At 40.7% G+C, this 17,415-nt stretch overlaps 1 protein-coding gene across 11 annotated transcripts in view; it reads right to left on the reverse strand.

The window, feature by feature from the left end:
• Nucleotides 1-17,415, reverse strand: part of FAM184A (family with sequence similarity 184 member A) — a 184,815-nt gene that overhangs the window by 44,534 nt on the left and 122,866 nt on the right. The gene's annotated exons all lie outside the window — the stretch shown is intronic.

The following is a 17,415-nucleotide window of genomic DNA, read 5'->3' on the forward strand; positions in this document are numbered from 1 at the left end:
GAAAAATATTTTATAAGAACTTTTGGTGTGAAATTTCTAGAACATATTTCTTAACATCACATTTCTTCATCTGAAATTCAGATAACATATCTACTGGATTGTAACCAAATATCATGGAACTATGAAGAGCATAACACAAGAAAGAAACAGTAACTAATAATTAATTTACATAGTTTACCTCAGAAGTTATAAGAATTAGAGCCCAAAAATTTTGTGAATGATCTCACTGAAAACAGCACCAGTTACAAGGCATTTGATGTTTCGTAAAAGAGCTACGTGTTACCAAAATGTTCTTCAAGATGTTTAATAAAGAAAAAAATTAAAGTGACACTATCAAGGTCTGAGGTCCAACACTGGATATATTGAAATTAACCAAATCTGTGGAGAAGTTTATCTAGCTTATGTTATACAACATATGTTTTTAAAAACATAGTACTTTATCACAACTAATTTAAAGTTCTCATAGTTTTTATTAGATTCATAAAATTAGAATGTTGTTTTCTGGTTCTTCTGGTGACTCTTCCCTAACACCACCACAATTAAACATATTTTTCCTGGAAACTTGTTGACATGATCAACGATATTAGTAGATAAATATATTTGAGTATAAGAGGATTCTCTATAGTCCATGGCAGAGTTCCATTTTCCTTTATTCCAATTGTAAGTTTATACCCCAATTTTAATATCCAGTGGCACAGGCATCATCCTTCCAGACAAAGAAGGTTGTAGTGATGGGATTCACTTTGGATCCAAACAACACAACTCCTTAATTAGACAGCAGGGTTGCTGACAAGGCACCCCAGTACCTACAAGCCTCGGGAACAAGAATATACTAAAAGTTTGTTATAAAAAAGAATTTTGCTCCATTAATTACACAAGAGGGAAAATACAATTGCCAAATGACAAAATATTTAAATTAATGGAGAAAAAACTATTTTTAAGCCTAAGTCCATTAAAGCTGATGAAAAAAACCTGATAGTGTCATTTAATTGTGCACATGCCAAGATTAATTATGAAGTCACTTATAATGTCATAGCAATATATCAATATACTCTGCTATTCTGCAATGAATTGAAACTCACGGCATAAAATTAAGAATAGCATGCGAAGAATAACAGTGTGAGATGTGCAACATTTATATTCCTGCTGAAATTATTTTTTAGAAGTACAAAACTAAAGCAGATTTGTAAGGAAAGAAGCTACATTTAAAGTAAAATTAGCACTGAAATAAAACGAGCAAATTAAGTTTGAGTGAAATAAGCATGTCTGGTTGCCTTTAAAACTCGAGTATATGTATACATAGAAAGACGCTATCCCGTAAGTAAAGTAAACATTTTACTTTGAATGCTTTTTAAAGATTTAGCTATAGTTGAAAGAACATACTAAATTCTGAAATCTAAACTATGCACAAAAAGCTTGTACTGTGTACACTAGCATTAATATTTCTGTTAATTCATTTACTTCATACAGGAAGTAAAGTAACAGAATTTCTTAATATCAGAATCTAAAACCTTTTTCAAGCTAATTATAAACAGTGTACATCACAAAAACATTGAAAAATTAATCTCTCTCATTTCTTTTAAGATAATTTTAAGAAGATATTATATATGTAATGCCAAGTCTTTGGTAACATATAAATTACTTATTCCTTTCTTAGTTCTAAATATGCATCAGAATTTGTTCTTTTCTCTAGATCTTGCTTTGCTATCTCCTTTATATTTAGAACAAAATAAATACATACATACAGAAATTAAAAAATAAATAAATAAAATAAAATAGAAATCTAAACTTAGTCACTTAAATTACCCAATTTTAAAAGTTCTGTGAAACCTAACAGCTCCTATTGGCCTAACTATAAGAATTGTGCCTAAACCCCTTTGTTAAAACAACATTAAGGTATTAGAAGTTAGGAAACACCAGAAGTAAGATTACCAATACAACCTTAATTCAGCCCTATACGAGTATGCATTATGACACAGTCTTTGAACTACATAATCATCTACTAGGGTTGTTAGATATCGTTTAATATAATAATCACGTTAGCTGTTACAAATCTTAGCTGTTACCCAATTATTTGATGGCCCCTGGTAGTAGTGCCGCCAGCCAGTGCACTCCCAGCCTAGCTCCCGGGGAGCCCCCTGCTGCCATGCATTACTGCCTTTGATCCACTGTCCCCGGAGAGGGGTGGGGCTTGAGCTTCCTGTGGACAGAGGCTGTTTCAGCATCCCACAGAGCAGCCTTTGTCCGCAGAGAGCTCAGAGCTGCCACAGAGAAAGACTGCTCCGCAGCAGCAACCTCTGTCCACAGGGGCCTGAGCTCTCCATGGACAGAGGCGTTGCTGGTATCCCATAGGGAATGGGGGCAAGGGGGAGGGCAAGGGAGGTTGCCGCGGAGCAGACTCTGTCCATGGCAGGCCCAGGGTTGCCACTGACAGAAGCTGCTCCATGGGATGCCGGTGCAGCCTCTGTTCATGGGAAGCTCAGGTCCCCCATCTACAGGGACTACTGCTGCTCCATGCTGCTGTCTCTAAGGGTACGTCGTTTCAGGTTTACCGGAGCGGTCAACAAAGGCTTCCCTTGTCGACTGCGCCACGTCTAGACTGCTGTGCTGTGCCGGATCAGCTGATTGTCGGCACAGCGTGGTGGTCTTTTTAATTTTAATGAAGTGGGGATTATTTAAATCCCCGCTTCATTGACTATGCGGAGTAAACTACTTTACATGGCTCTGTCGATAGAGCCATGTAGTCTAGATGTACCTAATAGAGGCAGCAGCATGGAGTGGCAGGCAGGAGCCAGTCTATGCAGGGAGCTGGTTTTTAAACAGAGGTAGTAGCATGGGGTGGCAGGGTGCTCCCCAGGAACGAAGCCGGGAACACATTGGCTGTCAGCCCCATCCCTGGGAATTATCAAATAATCCTGTAACTGCTAAAATTTGATGTGGTTACACGATTATTCAATTAATCGTTATGCAATATCCCTACTAACAGTCTCATTCACTACACAACTCTAATTCATCTTCACAGAATGATCCAGCCTGTGCTTCGAATGAGGTAGGCAGGGTTTGTGTGGAAACATTAAGTGATCATGTAATTAAAGACTGAATCATAATGTATATATATATATATGGCTAAATTAAGGTTGTAAAGGCTGTTTAATTAGGCATTTCTTAACTTTTGAATGCTTGACTTCTAGCTCTTCTAATATGGGATTTTAGGTCAATTACCTTGATTTTGGGAAAAAGTAAAATGGAAAAAACAAAGAATAGTTCTGTGACACCTTAGAAACTAACAAAAATATATACAGTATCAAATTCTATCATGTGGAACCATACTGATATGCACATGGGTCAGTAGTAGGACAGAAATTTTTAGATCCATAGCACACATATCTACCATTTCAACTACAGAGTAACTGGTAACAGTAGTAAATTGTTATCCTCTATTTTGACAAAACACTAGAGAGGGTGATGAGAGGGCATTTTGTCTGTGGGCTTCACAGATTTTTATTGACAGTAGAAGAATGCTGTGACTTGAGAATTCTGGGTTAAATCTGAGTTCCAGAATGTGTGCTTCAGTGGTTATGAACCCTTCAGTCCCATGTTCACTCTGCTCCATGTCTTGATCCCTTCCTTCCTCCTCTGCTTCTGTTTATCCCACCCCAGCTACTGCCTCCTCCCCCTGCCATGCTGGCTTCTGTTGGCCCTCTTTCTCCAAAACTGGCTACTGCCCCTCCCTCTTGCTCTGTTCTTATCCCCCACCCTGGCTCCTGTTTCTATCCACTCTACCCCTCTCTCTGGTTGCCCTCCTCATGCATTCACAACATCCCTGCACTCCAGCATCCATCCTTCACCCCTGCACCTATTTCCACCAATCATAACTGCAGCCTACTCCCCTTCTGCTCCTTTCCACCCCCACTCTGGCTCTTGCCTCCTAATCATATCCACTATACCCTATCTCAGCTGCTGCCCCCCTACCCTTTCTCCTATTCCTATCTACTCCGATCTTGGTTCCTGTCCACCTTTCCACTTTGTTTCTATCCACTCCACACCTACCCTTGCCCCTGTCCTCCTTTTCTACAATCACCCATGCTCTCTATTGAGTGTTAGTTCTCACCACCTTATATTTACAGACAGCTTCAGGCTTGCAGCCTCAGAAACTGCTAGCTTCTGCAGCAAACAGAGGAGCACAGCCTTTGGCTACTTGGCTCCTCCCTTTCCTCTCTCCCCCAGCTTTGCTTTCCTTCCTGCCAGCCTTATGTAGCTCCCTGGCTAATGAGGGGAACAGCTACTTCCCATTTGCCATCAGTTAACATTTTAATAAGCTAAAGTTTGGCAAAACGATAAACAGCTGAAAATAGAATTTTATATTATGGAAAGTATTAGGCAACCTTAACTATAAGTTTAACTACCAGTTCTGCCTATAATACTCTACTGATCGTTAGATTCTAAGACAGGGTGGGGAACATTTTTTGGGTTAGGGGCCACTAACTCACAGAGATATCAGTCAGGGCCTACAAAAAAGTGAGAAGAAAAAAAATCCCACAAAACTTCCTTGATGTAGTGCTATGTTCTTTTTTTTTTTTTAATTTAGAATTTTAGTGTGATGGCTGAGTTTGCTTTTCTTTTCCCAGCTGTGTCCACCCCTTCCTCCCTAAAGGCACCCCATGCAGGGAAGGAACTGGGGAGGGGGATTCCATTCCCTCCCACTCCTGCAAGGGATTCCCCCCTTCCCCACACACCTCCTTAACTCTTAAGGAGATACTGCTGGCAATGTGTGGCCACCCTATGCAGGGAAGGGACTGGAGGTAGAGTTGATGGGAGGGGAAGGGAGGAAGCTGGCCCCACTATGGCCTCCTCCATGCAGGGAAGAGACTTGGGAGCTTCCCTTCCCCCGCACTCCAGGATTGGATTTTCTCCCTTCCCTCCTGGTCCCTGCAAGCCTCTTATAGCTCTAGTCTCTTCACAGCTGTCTGGTGCAGAGGAAGGGCAGCAAGCACAGCAACACCAGAGCTCCTATTTCTCTGCTAGCCAGTTCTCCTGCACACCTCTCCTGCGTGCAGGAGAGGAACCAGAAGTGCCTGGCCCACCCTGTAAGGCCGTGTCCAGACTCAGGGGTTCTTTCGAAAAAAGTAGCCTTTTTTCGAAAGAACTTCCCCTGCGTCCAGACTCAAGCCGCGTTCTTTCGAAATTATTTCGAAAGAACACAGCTTTTCTTTCGATGGCGGTAAACCTCAATTTACGAGGAAGAACGCCTTCTTTCGAAAGTTCCTCTTTCGAAAGAAGGCGTTCTTCAATGTAAAGAGGCCGTCTTCGAAAGAGAGCATCCAGACTCTCTGGGTGCTCTCTTTCGAAAAAGCGGATTTCTCTTTCGAAAGATCCGCCTGCACTCTAGACGCGATCTTTCGAAAGAGGCTCTTTCGAAAGATGCTTTCGAAAGAGCCTCTTTCGAAAGAAGCCTGCAGTCTAGACATAGCCTAAGAGAGGCTGGGAGAAGTTTTTAAAAGAACCCCTGGGACTCCCCGCAGCATTTCACACCCACAGGACCCCTGCTGGATTAAATTGTTTGGTGGGCCACATCCGGCCCATGGGTCAGAGATTCCCCACCCCTGTTTTAGGACATCCAGCCACTGCTGACGTCTGCAAACTCTTTCCCTGAGCAAATGCCTACCTTGTACTACACTGGTGATATAAACTGTGATGCCAACCTATGGAATTCAGTTAAGTGTGCACTTTCTGTAAAACACAGGCTTCTGGAAAGTTTTGAAAAGTATACCTCTGGTGAAATAGAACAGCATTATCTATTATACAAAATACCACATTTTGCAAAATGTGTGGATTTAACTAGAAGTGTTGTTATTAACCAACTGCTATAGGATCAGTCACTATCAAAATGTGTTCACATACGATAATTTACATCTATAATGTTGATGCATAATTTGCACTACTATCCTCTGGTGCCAGAAATTGTTCCACTGCTATGAATCAGACTGAAAATTCTGAATTAACCATTTTTTCCCTCTTTTTGCATAACAAATAATTCACATGGGAAACTAATAAAAATATAGGTTTTCTATACACTATATGTGAAGTTTTAGTTTGTTTTAATTGTCTCAAATATCAAAAAAGAAACAATAGTATACGTCAAAGGAATTTTAAGCATTTACAATGTTTTAAACAAAATTTTTTTAAAAATGTTTGTAATGATTCACCACGTATTTATATTTGCAAAAGCACACTGTGTCTCTCTTTGCACATCTTTACAGTAACAAAATCATCTAGCTTCCCTTTTAGTTTCTCCCTATACTGAGGATACAAAACAAGACAACAACACAGTACTTTGGATTTGCAGTCTTGTCAACTAGGTCTTTCAACCGATTTAAAAGTTGACATTATAAATAGAACAAAAAAAGGTAATCAAACTGCAATTAAGATTCATATTACAAACAGCAACTATAAATTATATATAATAAATAAGCATAATTATTTCATGCTTTATAAAAAGCTTCACAATGTGCAAATATACTGCCTGAAAGATTGCCATAACATAATAAAAATGCTGCAGATAGTATGACCATGTAGCATTTGATGTCAGATGATATGTGCATTTATACAGATGAATGGATGCAGCACAGAAGCTTTTATTAACCAGATGCATACATATCCTCTTCTCTAATATTATCATGTATTTTACTTCACAGTTTAAAGTTTTATAGAAATTTAAATATATGCAAGTTTAGAAGTGCAAGCATGCCCTTGTGTACAATTTGTAAGTGCAGCTCACTTACATTGCTGATAGATTTATGCAAAGCTTCACCAAGACAGTGCCGCTATGAAGAAAAGATCACAGGAATAAAGGGAAACATTCAGAAATCAACTAAGTAAAAGAAAAAGGGATAAAGAAGGGAGAGTAAAACACAAACCATTAATTATAATTTGACCAGGGAAAAATAATTTGAAATCTGTTTTGAAAAAAAAAATTAGACACAAATTTTGCAATGACTTACTGCAAAACTACTGAACACAGACTCCAAGGTAGCATATTCATGAAGTGAAAAACTTTCATTTCCTCTCATATTTCAAATATCCAGAACATCAGTATTTCAGTGTAATAGAACGTTCCTATATCATGTAACTGAACAATTTGTGCATTTACCAAATTGATGCATTTATCAGCTGTCAGCTTTAGGTAATGTGCACTGGAAAAGGCTATCAAGTATATACTGACTTTTTGCATTTATCATTAGTCAGAATTACACTTAGAACATTGCTATAGATGTTTAACTGTAGGCATTTTTTTAGTTAGTAACCTTATAATACCTTAGTCTTTTAAAAAAAATCATACTTTTGTTAAAGTGGATTTTTCCTCTGAAATTTAAGAATCCTTACAAAAGAGAGAGTGATTTTCATGCAACAGTCCATTACAAAATTATATATTGTAACAGCACCTTACATCTCTTAGCATCAATTACTAAAACTGCAGACATACATCAACATATACCAGCATGTAGATGCATTATATCAGTATTACCTGATTATATGTATCAGATAATAAATGAAGGTTATTTGCGTAACTGGAAACAGTGTCTGATTCAGATTTCAATCTAGAATGACAGATTATCCCTTCCCCTCTTTGTCACTTATATCATTAAAACAGATGGGCTACTCAATTAGAACAGATTTTTGGACCACAATGACGGCCTAGATGTTTTCATTCTTGAAATTTCGGAGGATACTTTGACAGAACATGAAAAGAGCAAAAGTATCTTTCCATAGCCTGAATTTATAAAATAAATAAATAAATGAGACTCTCCCCCCCCCCCCCCAAGTTTTTTTATTCAAATTAGAGGGAACTAATTTTTGAACAGTAAATCATTATTTCTATTAACAGTAAGAAGCAGTGTGGTTCAGTGAACAGGGGCACCAGACTGGGGCTTAGCAGATTTAGGTTGTATCCTTAGTTCTGCTAATGACCTGCTATACAACACTGGGCAAATCACTTCAGTTAACTCTTAGGGAAAAGGACTGCCTTCTTATGTGTCTATGTAAGTCTCTAGTACAGTCAGGCCCTAACTTTGCTTGAGGCCTCTAAGCATTATTGTAATATGAATAATTAACATGTAGGCCCCCTTTATTAGAAGTCTCTCTGAACTTTATTGGGAGTAACTTAACTCTGGTCATCTGAAGAAGTGGGCTGTGCCTACAAAAGCTCATGATGCCATCTACATGTTTTGTTAGTCTATAAAGTGCTACCAGACCATTTGTTGTTTTTTAAGTTTATCCTGTATAGACTAACTCGGCTACTCCCTGAAGCTTTATTGGGAGTGTTCTAGTTGGGAAGATCCTGTGTGCTACACTCTAGACGACAGCTCCCATGATGCCAAAGGAGGGGGAAGAGAGGAGATACTCTTCCAGGAGTGCCAGGGGAACAGCCAGTGGGCATAAAACAATTCTTAACTTTTAACAGTTAGGACAAAACTGTAATGGGTAGTGGATTAGCCTACATCAACCTACTACTGCAGGGTTTCTTCCATGTTTTCTCTGAAGCATTTGGTGCTGACTTCTGTTGGAGACAAGATACATATGGGCTAGATGGCTCAAAGACCTGATTCAGTATATTAATTTGTATGTTCCTAACAATTTATTACCAAAAGGAAAGAAAAACAGACGGTAACATTCTTCCAAAAAATTCTTAAAAGCAGCATGTCATTTCTAATAACTGAATCCCATTAATGATATTAACACATGGGTTGGTTCCTTGCAATATGTAGCCATTACACGGAAGTTGCAAATATCAGGATTAATATTGAGGAGAACTTACTGTATTTAAGTTTATAACACCAAGGAAGAATTGACTTCATATCTGGCCAATTTTTTTCTAGATGAGATTCTTGTGCAGGAAAAATACTCTCATATCTTATAGACAATTTTCTGCCTACTTTAATTTCTTCAAATATTTCAAATTGAGAGACAAGCTTTAAAGTTAATCTCTTTACTCCTTATACCTCATTACAGTGTTTGGCTCAAATTATTTCTGCAACCCTACAGTTCCCTTTTGATCCTCCCTACTGTCAGGTACAGAGGATCATCTTTAATTCACACTAATAATCAAAAGAGATGTACTGCAAATAAGTGATTTTGTAAACGGATAGATAATTAAATGAACAAAAAAGGATAATCACTATATATAGAGTACTCTTCTGTTCTTAGACAGCCAGGCCTACAAGACAACTCTTTCATTATAAGAAAGCTACTATAATGAGCATGGAAGGTGGATACGGAATTGGTTAAAAGGGAGACTACAATGGGAAATCCTGCTGATGGGGGAGGAGGGAGGCGACAGAGGCCAAATGCTCCAGAGCCCAGAGATTCTAAAGGACCCAGAACTCCTGGCAGCAACAGCAGTGCTTGGAGCTCCAGGACCTTTAGAGTGCTGCACAGTGCATTCAAAGAGGCTCTAAGGCCCAAGGGGGTGCACCACACTCCAGGCAGCGCTGAGGCTGTGAGGAGGCTGGTGTGGCGTGCTTGCTGTCCTGGACGTGTCTTTTGGTCCAAGACACCACCCCTTCTGGGATTGTGGAGCCAAGCCTCTCCACCTTGCTTAGGAGCCCAATTTGGCTGTTGGCACCTCAGACAATGGGGCATGCTCAAAAAGAAAAGTGTCATGCTGGAGGCAGGTTACTGATTGAGTTCCTCGGGTATTAGTCTTGGGACCAATCTCATTTAACATTTTACAATTGATGTTGGCACAAAACGTGAGAGCGCACTAATAAAGTATGCAGGTAACACAAAGTTGTGAAGTATACCCAGTAAGGAGGAGGACAATAATATCACACAAGACGACCTGGATGACCTTGTAAACTGGAGTAATAGAAATAGAATAAAATTTAACAGTGCAGAGTGCAAAATGATGAATTTAACAGTCCGCATATAGCCAAGGTCAAACTCCAGAGAAATTAAAGACACCCCCAACAATTAAGTAAATAAAGATTTTTGTGATCCATTCAAAAACATCTAGGAGTCCAGATTTAGCCCACGATCTGCTTAATTACTACCCCATGGGATGATCCCTTCTGACCTTGAAGTCTATGAGTCTACCAAACTGTATCTTATGTGGCGCATTTTATTCATTCCTATAATTGTTTCAACATTTCTTCTATCCTTTATGTTATGGTTATATCCTTTATGAATGAAAACAAGCTGGCACAAAGAACTCTAATAAAAGACTTAGACTTTTCAGCTTAGAAAAGAGGAGATTAAGGGGGGATATGATAGAAGTCTATAAAATCATGACTGGTATGGAAAAAGTGAATAAGGAAAAGTTATTTACTTATTCCCACAATAAAAGACCTACACTAATTATAAGTGTATGAAATTAATAGGCAGCAGGTTTAAAACAAACAAAAATAAGTTTTTCTTCACTCAGTGCACAGTCAACATGTGGAACTACTTGCCAGAGGATGCGATGAAGGCTAAAACTTAAACAGGGTTAAAAAAGAGCTAGATAGATTCATGGAGGTTAGGTCCATGGCTATTAGGTCCATTAATGGCCAGGATGGGTAGGACTGGTATCCTTAGCCTCTGTTTCTCTGGAGGTGGGTGACAGGGGAGGGATCACATGAGGATTACCTGTTGGGATCCCTCCCTCTGGGGCATCTGGTATTGGCCACTGTCAGCAGTCAGGATACTGTGCTAGATGGTTCTTTGGTCTGACCCAGTATGGCCTTTCTTATGTTCTTATCTCATTGGCTCATTTATTTGAAAAAAGTGAAGGCACACATGTAAGTACGTACATGAAAATCATGAATACCCATTTTGCTCTTTGGCCATCAGAAAATAATGATCCTAATGTGAGTAAATATTTAATAGCTATCAGAAGTAAAATTAAAGGAATATCTTAACCATAATTTTACGTTCCTCCCAGATGACTGGTTTGTGCAATACAAAAGCAGAAAGCAGAGACAGAGGACACTGAATGCCCAAAACATTTTCCTTCTTTAATTGAATACACCTCTCCAGTACTGCTACTACTTTATTCCTACTTGGACCAAGCATACGGTGACATCTAAGATTTCAAATGTGCTCCGCATCTGTGTGGATTGGCTGAGCCTCAGTCAGGGGGAGGGGCTACCAGAGCTATATAAGCCTGTGACTCAGCGACCAGGGAGAGCGCGAACAGGAACAGCTAACAGGAGAGTTTGGAGAGGGAGTTTAGAGGGGTAGGTTAGAGGGCACTAGTGACTTCTGACCTTCTTTAAAACATAACTCTTAGAATAATCTATATTCCAGAGATTTAAAAAGAATCCCAGTTAATACTTAAACTTATTCATTAGAAAAATGGAGTCAGAAGCCCAGCAGCAGTGTGGGGGCTATCCTGTTTATTGTGTCGAGTGTAACATGTATGATTACCTGCCCTATGGGCGGGTGGCATATGTGTGCACCTGTTGCAAGGAGCTCCTGACCCTCAGAGACCGAGTTCGGGCTGTGGAGGCCAGGGTGGCTGAACTGGAGGAGCTAAGGGAGGTAGAGAGCTGTGTTGATGAGACTTTCAAGGACACTGTAGTGCTGTCCCACCTCCAGTCTGAGAGCCCCAGTGCTCTTAAGGAGGATGAAAGTCTCAAGGGCACAGAGCATTCAATGGGAGCAAAGGGAAACCATCCCGTAGTTGGGACCCTCCTCCCAGAGGATGTTGCGGTATCCTCTCACACTGAGGATACCTCTGAGGGGGAGGGAATGCCAGTTAGGAAGAAGCAGGTGTTAGTAGTGGGTGATTCGATCGTTAGAAACATAGATAGTTGGGTTTGTGATGACCGGGAGAACCGTATGGTCAATTGCCTGCCTGGTGCGAAGGTTGCGGATCTCTCGAGGCATCTAGACAGACTTATGTGTAGTGCTGGGGAGGAGCCGGTGGTCATGGTACATGTTGGTACCAATGACGTAGGGAAGGGTAGGAGAGATGTCCTGGAGGCCAAATTTAGGCTGCTAGGAAAGAGACTGAAATCCAGGACCTCTATGGTGGCATTCTCGGAAATGCTTCCAGTTCCACGCGCAGGGCCAGGTAGGCAGGCAGAGCTTCAGAGTCTCAATGCATGGATGAGATGATGGTGTAGGGAAAAGGGGTTTAGATTTATTAGGAACTGGGGACACTTTTGGGAGAGGGGGAGCCTATACAGGAAGGATGGGCTCCACCTAAACCAGGGTGGAACCAGACTGCTGGCACTGAACATTAAAAAGGCCGTAGAGCAGTTTTTAAACTAAGAGATGGGGGAAAACCGATTGTTGCGGAGATGCACGTAAATCGGAGAGAGACTTCTCTTAGAGGAGAATCCGTTGATAGAGATTCTCTAAGCTGTAGTCAGAAAGAGAGGAGGGGAGAGGGCAAACCATGGGCCAGAGCAGACAAACAACCACATATAAAGGAATCCAATGCATCAGGGAAGAGCAGACAAATAAGCAGTGACAAATTTTTAAAGTGCTTGTACACAAATGCTAGAAGTCTGACTAATAAGATGGGTGAACTAGAGTACGTCATATTAAATGAGGAGACTGACATAATAGGCATTACTGAAACCTGGTGGAATGAGGAAAATCTGTGGGACACAATCATACCGGGATATAAAATATATAGAAAGGATAGAGCAAGCCAGGTGGGTGGCGGAGTGGCACTGTATGTGAAAGATAATGTAGAATCAAACGAAATAAAAATATTAAGTGAATCAACATGTTCAATAGAATCGCTATGGATAGTAATTCCATGCTCCAATAATAAGAAATTAGCAGTAGGGATATATTGCCGACCACTTGACCAGGACAGCGATACTGACATTGAAATGCTAAGGGAGATTAGAGAGGCTACCAAAATAAAGAACTCTGTAATAATGGGGGATTTTAATTACCCCCATATTGACTGGATACATGTCACCTCAGGAAGAGAAGTAGAGATAAAATTTCTCAATGGCTTAAGTGATTGCTTCTTGGAGCAGCTGGTGCAGGAACCCACGGGGGGGGGGGGAGGGAATTCTCGATTTAGTACTGAGTGGAGTGCAGGATCAGCTCCAGGATATAACCATTACAGGACCGCTTGGGAATAGTGACCATAATATAACAACATTCAACATTCCTGTGGGGGGAAGAACACCTCAGCAGTCCAGCACCCTGGCATTTAATTTCAAAAAGGGGAATCACACAAAAATGAGGAGTTTAGTTAAACAGAAATTAAAAGGCACAGTGACTAGAGCCAAATCCCTGAAAGCTGCATGGAAACTTTTGAAAGACACCATAATAGAGGCCCAACTTAAATGTATACCCCAAATTAAAAAACATAGCAAGAGACCTAAAAAAAGAGTCACTGTGGCTTAACCACCATGTAAAAGAAGCAGTGAGGGACAAAAAGGTATCTTTTAAGAAGTGGAAGTCCAATCCTAGTGAGATAAATAGAAAGGAACATAAACACTGTCAAATCAAGTGTAAAAATGTAATAAGAAAAGCAAAAAAAGATTTTGAGGAACAGCTAGCCAAACACTAAAAAAGGAACAACAAAATGTTTTTTAAGAAGCCTGCTAAAAAACCTGTGGGTCCCCTAGATGATCGAGCTATAAGAGGAGCAATCAAGGACGATAAAGCTATTGCGGAGAAACTAAATGATTTCTTTGCTTCAGTCTTCACTGCTGAGGACGTTGGGGAGATTCCTGAATCTGCACCGTCCTTTGTGGGTGATGAATCTGAAGAACTGTCCCGGATTGAAGTGTCATTAGAAGAGGTTTTGGAACAAATAGAAAAACTTAATGTTAACAAATCTCTGGGACCGGATAGCATTCATCCAAGGGTTCTAAAAGAACTCAAATGGGAAATTGCTGAGCTATTATCTGTGGTTTGTAACCTATCCTTTAAATCAGCTTCCGTACCTAATGACTGGAAGGTAGCCAACGTGACACCAATATTTAAAAGGGGCTCTAGAGGCGATCCTGGCAATTACAGACCGGTAGGTCTAACTTCAGTACCGGACAAATTAGTCGAAACAATAGTAAAGAATAAAATTGTGAAGCATGTAGAATTACATAATTTGTTGGACAAAAGTCAACATGGTTTCTGTAAAGGAAATCCTGTCTTACTAATCTATTAGAGTTCTTGAAGGGGTTAACAAACATGCGGACAAGGGGGATCCAGTAGATATAGTATACTTGGATTTTCAGAAAGCCTTTGACAAGGTCCCTCATCATGTAAATTACATGGCTATGGGATAAGAGGGAAGGTCCTTTCTTGGATTGAGAACTGGTTAAAATACAGGAAACAAAGGGTAGGAATAAATGGTAAATTTTCAGATTGGAGAGGGGTAACTAGTGGTGTACCCCAAGGGTCAGTCCTGGGACTAATCCTTTTCAACTTATTCATAAATGATCTGGAGAAAGGGATAAGCAGTGAGGTAGTAAAGTTTGCTGATGATACCAAACTGTTTAGGATAGTCAAGACAGAAGCAGACTGTGAGGGACTCCAAGAAGATCTCACCAAACTGAGTGATTGGGCAACAAAATGGCAAATGAAATTTAATGTGGATAAGTGTAAAGTAATGCAAATCAGGAAAAATAACCCCAACTATACGTACAGTATGATGGGGGCTAATTTGGCTACGACAAATCAGGAAAGAGATCTTGGAGTTATCGTGGACAGTTCTCTGAAAACTTCCACACAGTGTGCAGCGGCGGTCAAAAAGGCAAATAGGATGCTAGGAATTATTAGGAAAGGGATAAAAAATAAGACCCAGAATATCTTACTGCCCCTGTATAAAACTATGGTACGCCCACATCTTGAATACTGTGTACAGATATGGTCTCCTCACCTCAAAAAAGATATTTTGGCCTTGGAAATGGTTCAGAAAAGGGCAACTAAAATGATTAGGGGTTTGGAATGGGTCCCATATGAGGAGAGGTTAAAGAGACTGGGACTTTTCAGTTTAGAAAAGAGGAGACTGAGGGGGAATATGATAGAGGTATATAAAATCATGAGTGGTGTGGAGAGGGCCAATAAAGAGGAGAGGGCCAATAAAGTTATTAGTTCGCATAATAGAAGAACTATAGGACACCAAATGAAATTATTGGGGAGCAGGTTTAAAAGAAAGTTCTTCTTCACACAGCGTGTAGTCAACCTGTGGAACTCCTTGCAGAGGAGGCTGTGAAGGCTAGGACTATAATAGAGTTTAAAGAGAAGCTAGATAATTTCATGGAGGTTAGGTCCATAAAAAGCTATTAGCCAGGGGATAAAATGGTGTCCTTGGCCTCTGTCAGAGGCTAGAGAGGGATGGCAGGAGACAAATCGCTTGATCATTATCTTCGGTCCACCCTCTCTGGGGCACCTGGTGCTGGCCACTGTCGGCAGACAGGATACTGGGCTAGATGGACCTTTGGTCTGACCCAGTATGGCCGTTCTTATGTTCTTATGATTGGTATTAATTATAATGAGGGTTCTTTCTGATTCTGATATAGGATAGTCCATTTGAGTCTGTAAGGACTGAGTCTGAGACCCTCACTCCGATATTTAGTTTGAAAGAGATTCATGGCTGCAAGAGGAGTGGGAATCTCTCTAGTTTTTAAAATGCTTCAACCAAAACCACTAAAACCATGGTAATAACCTTTAGCAAGGTGAATAGATCAAAAGGAAGGGCCCTTTACTAGTAACACCTCCTGTTCCAGATGCAAAATAGATATCCAGATAACCAGACACAGATGTAGAAGAAATACATCTCCTTCAGATCTATAGATGGTTGAAAGACAGCATTGCTGTTATAAATTTAAGATATACATTCAGAACTTTGATTTTCAGGCTTTGAGACCGAAACCTAGGGATGTTAGATAGTGTGTAATTCACCAGTTGTGTAACCGCATTAAATTTTAGCAGTTACATGACTATTTGATAGTCCCTGGAACTGGAGTCAGCATCCAGTGCGCTCTCACCCCACTCCTGGGGGATGTCCCCTGCCACCCCGTGCTGCTGCCTCTCTATCAGAGGCAGCAGCTTGGGGTGGCAGGTGGGAGCTGATCCATGAGGGGAGCCAGTTAAACTCTGACCACTCCATATACAGGGACTGCTGCCACAGAGCAGCCTTTGTCCACATCAAGCCCAGAACCGTCATGAACAGAGGCTGCTTTGTGGACCAAGTACCCACTCTGCAGATGTACTTGAGGGGAACCTCATGAAGAAAGGCTGTAGAAGTCAACACCGCTCTTGTTGACCATGTTCTAGGTGTTTGAGGTAGTGGTTTATTCCTTAAATATAACACTGTGAGATTCAGGAGACTATGAGTTTGGAGATGCTTTGTGATGATAGCGGATATCCCTTATTGTGGTCCACTGTAGAAATGAACAAACGATCCAACTTGCAGAAAGATCGGGTCCTATCTATATAGAATACAAGAGCTCTGTATACATCCAATAAATGAGATATTGCATCCTTCGTCATTGAGTGTGGCTTAGGGTAGAACGCAGGGAGTACAATATGTTCGTTTATGTGAAAATCAGAACAAACCTTAGGAATGAAGGAAAAATGTGGATGTAATACTACAATGTCTCTATTAAAAATAGTGTACAGTGGGACCACCATCAAGGCTGACAACTCAACAACTCTGCGAGCAGAAGTGATTGCCAGCAGAAAAAGTAACTTTAGTGTCATTCTAGACAGTGGACAAGTAGCTAGAGGTTCAAAGGGTGCCCAGGTAACAGTGTCTAGAACAATTTTTAAGTTCCATGATGGTGGTGATATCCTGCGTGGTGCATGTAGGTTGGAAAGACCCTCTTTGTGATGGGGTGAGTGAAAACTGACCACCCCTCAACTGGTTGGTGCAAGGCAGTGATCACTGACATATTGCACTTTTAAAGAGGCAAAGGATAATCCAGCATCTTTGAGGGACGGTATGTAGTCCAAAACTGTATGTAATGGCGCTGTATTTGAGGTCTAAATACTTGTTAGAGCACCAAGAGGAATCTACACCACTTTTGAAGGTAAGTGTTTGGGTAGATTGTTTTCTGCTGTGTAAAAGTACCTGTTTTACTTGGTCAGAGCACTGTAATTCCTCCTGGTAGAATCAACAATGAGCCATGCTGTTAGGCGGAGAAGATGTGGCCATGGGTGAAGTAAGGATCCCCTGTTCTGAGTTAGAAGATTGTGCCAAATCAGACGGTGGTAGGGAGGCTGAAAAGACATCAGATACAGACAAAGAAACTGTATCTCTCATGCCCAAAGCGGTGCTAGGAGAATAACTGTCACTCTGTCTTTGGTGATCTTCTCCAACACCTTGGGAATGAGTGGGATAGGGGAAAACACGTATAAGAGGGGGCCGTTCCAACTGAAAAGGAAGGCGTCTCCTAGATACCTCAGTCCAATGCCTGCTTGGGAGCAGTAACAGCAACACTTCTTGTTTATGTAGGAAGT

Source organism: Pelodiscus sinensis, chromosome 3 (genome assembly GCF_049634645.1).
Source record: "Pelodiscus sinensis isolate JC-2024 chromosome 3, ASM4963464v1, whole genome shotgun sequence".
NCBI classification, from domain to species: domain Eukaryota; kingdom Metazoa; phylum Chordata; order Testudines; family Trionychidae; genus Pelodiscus; species Pelodiscus sinensis.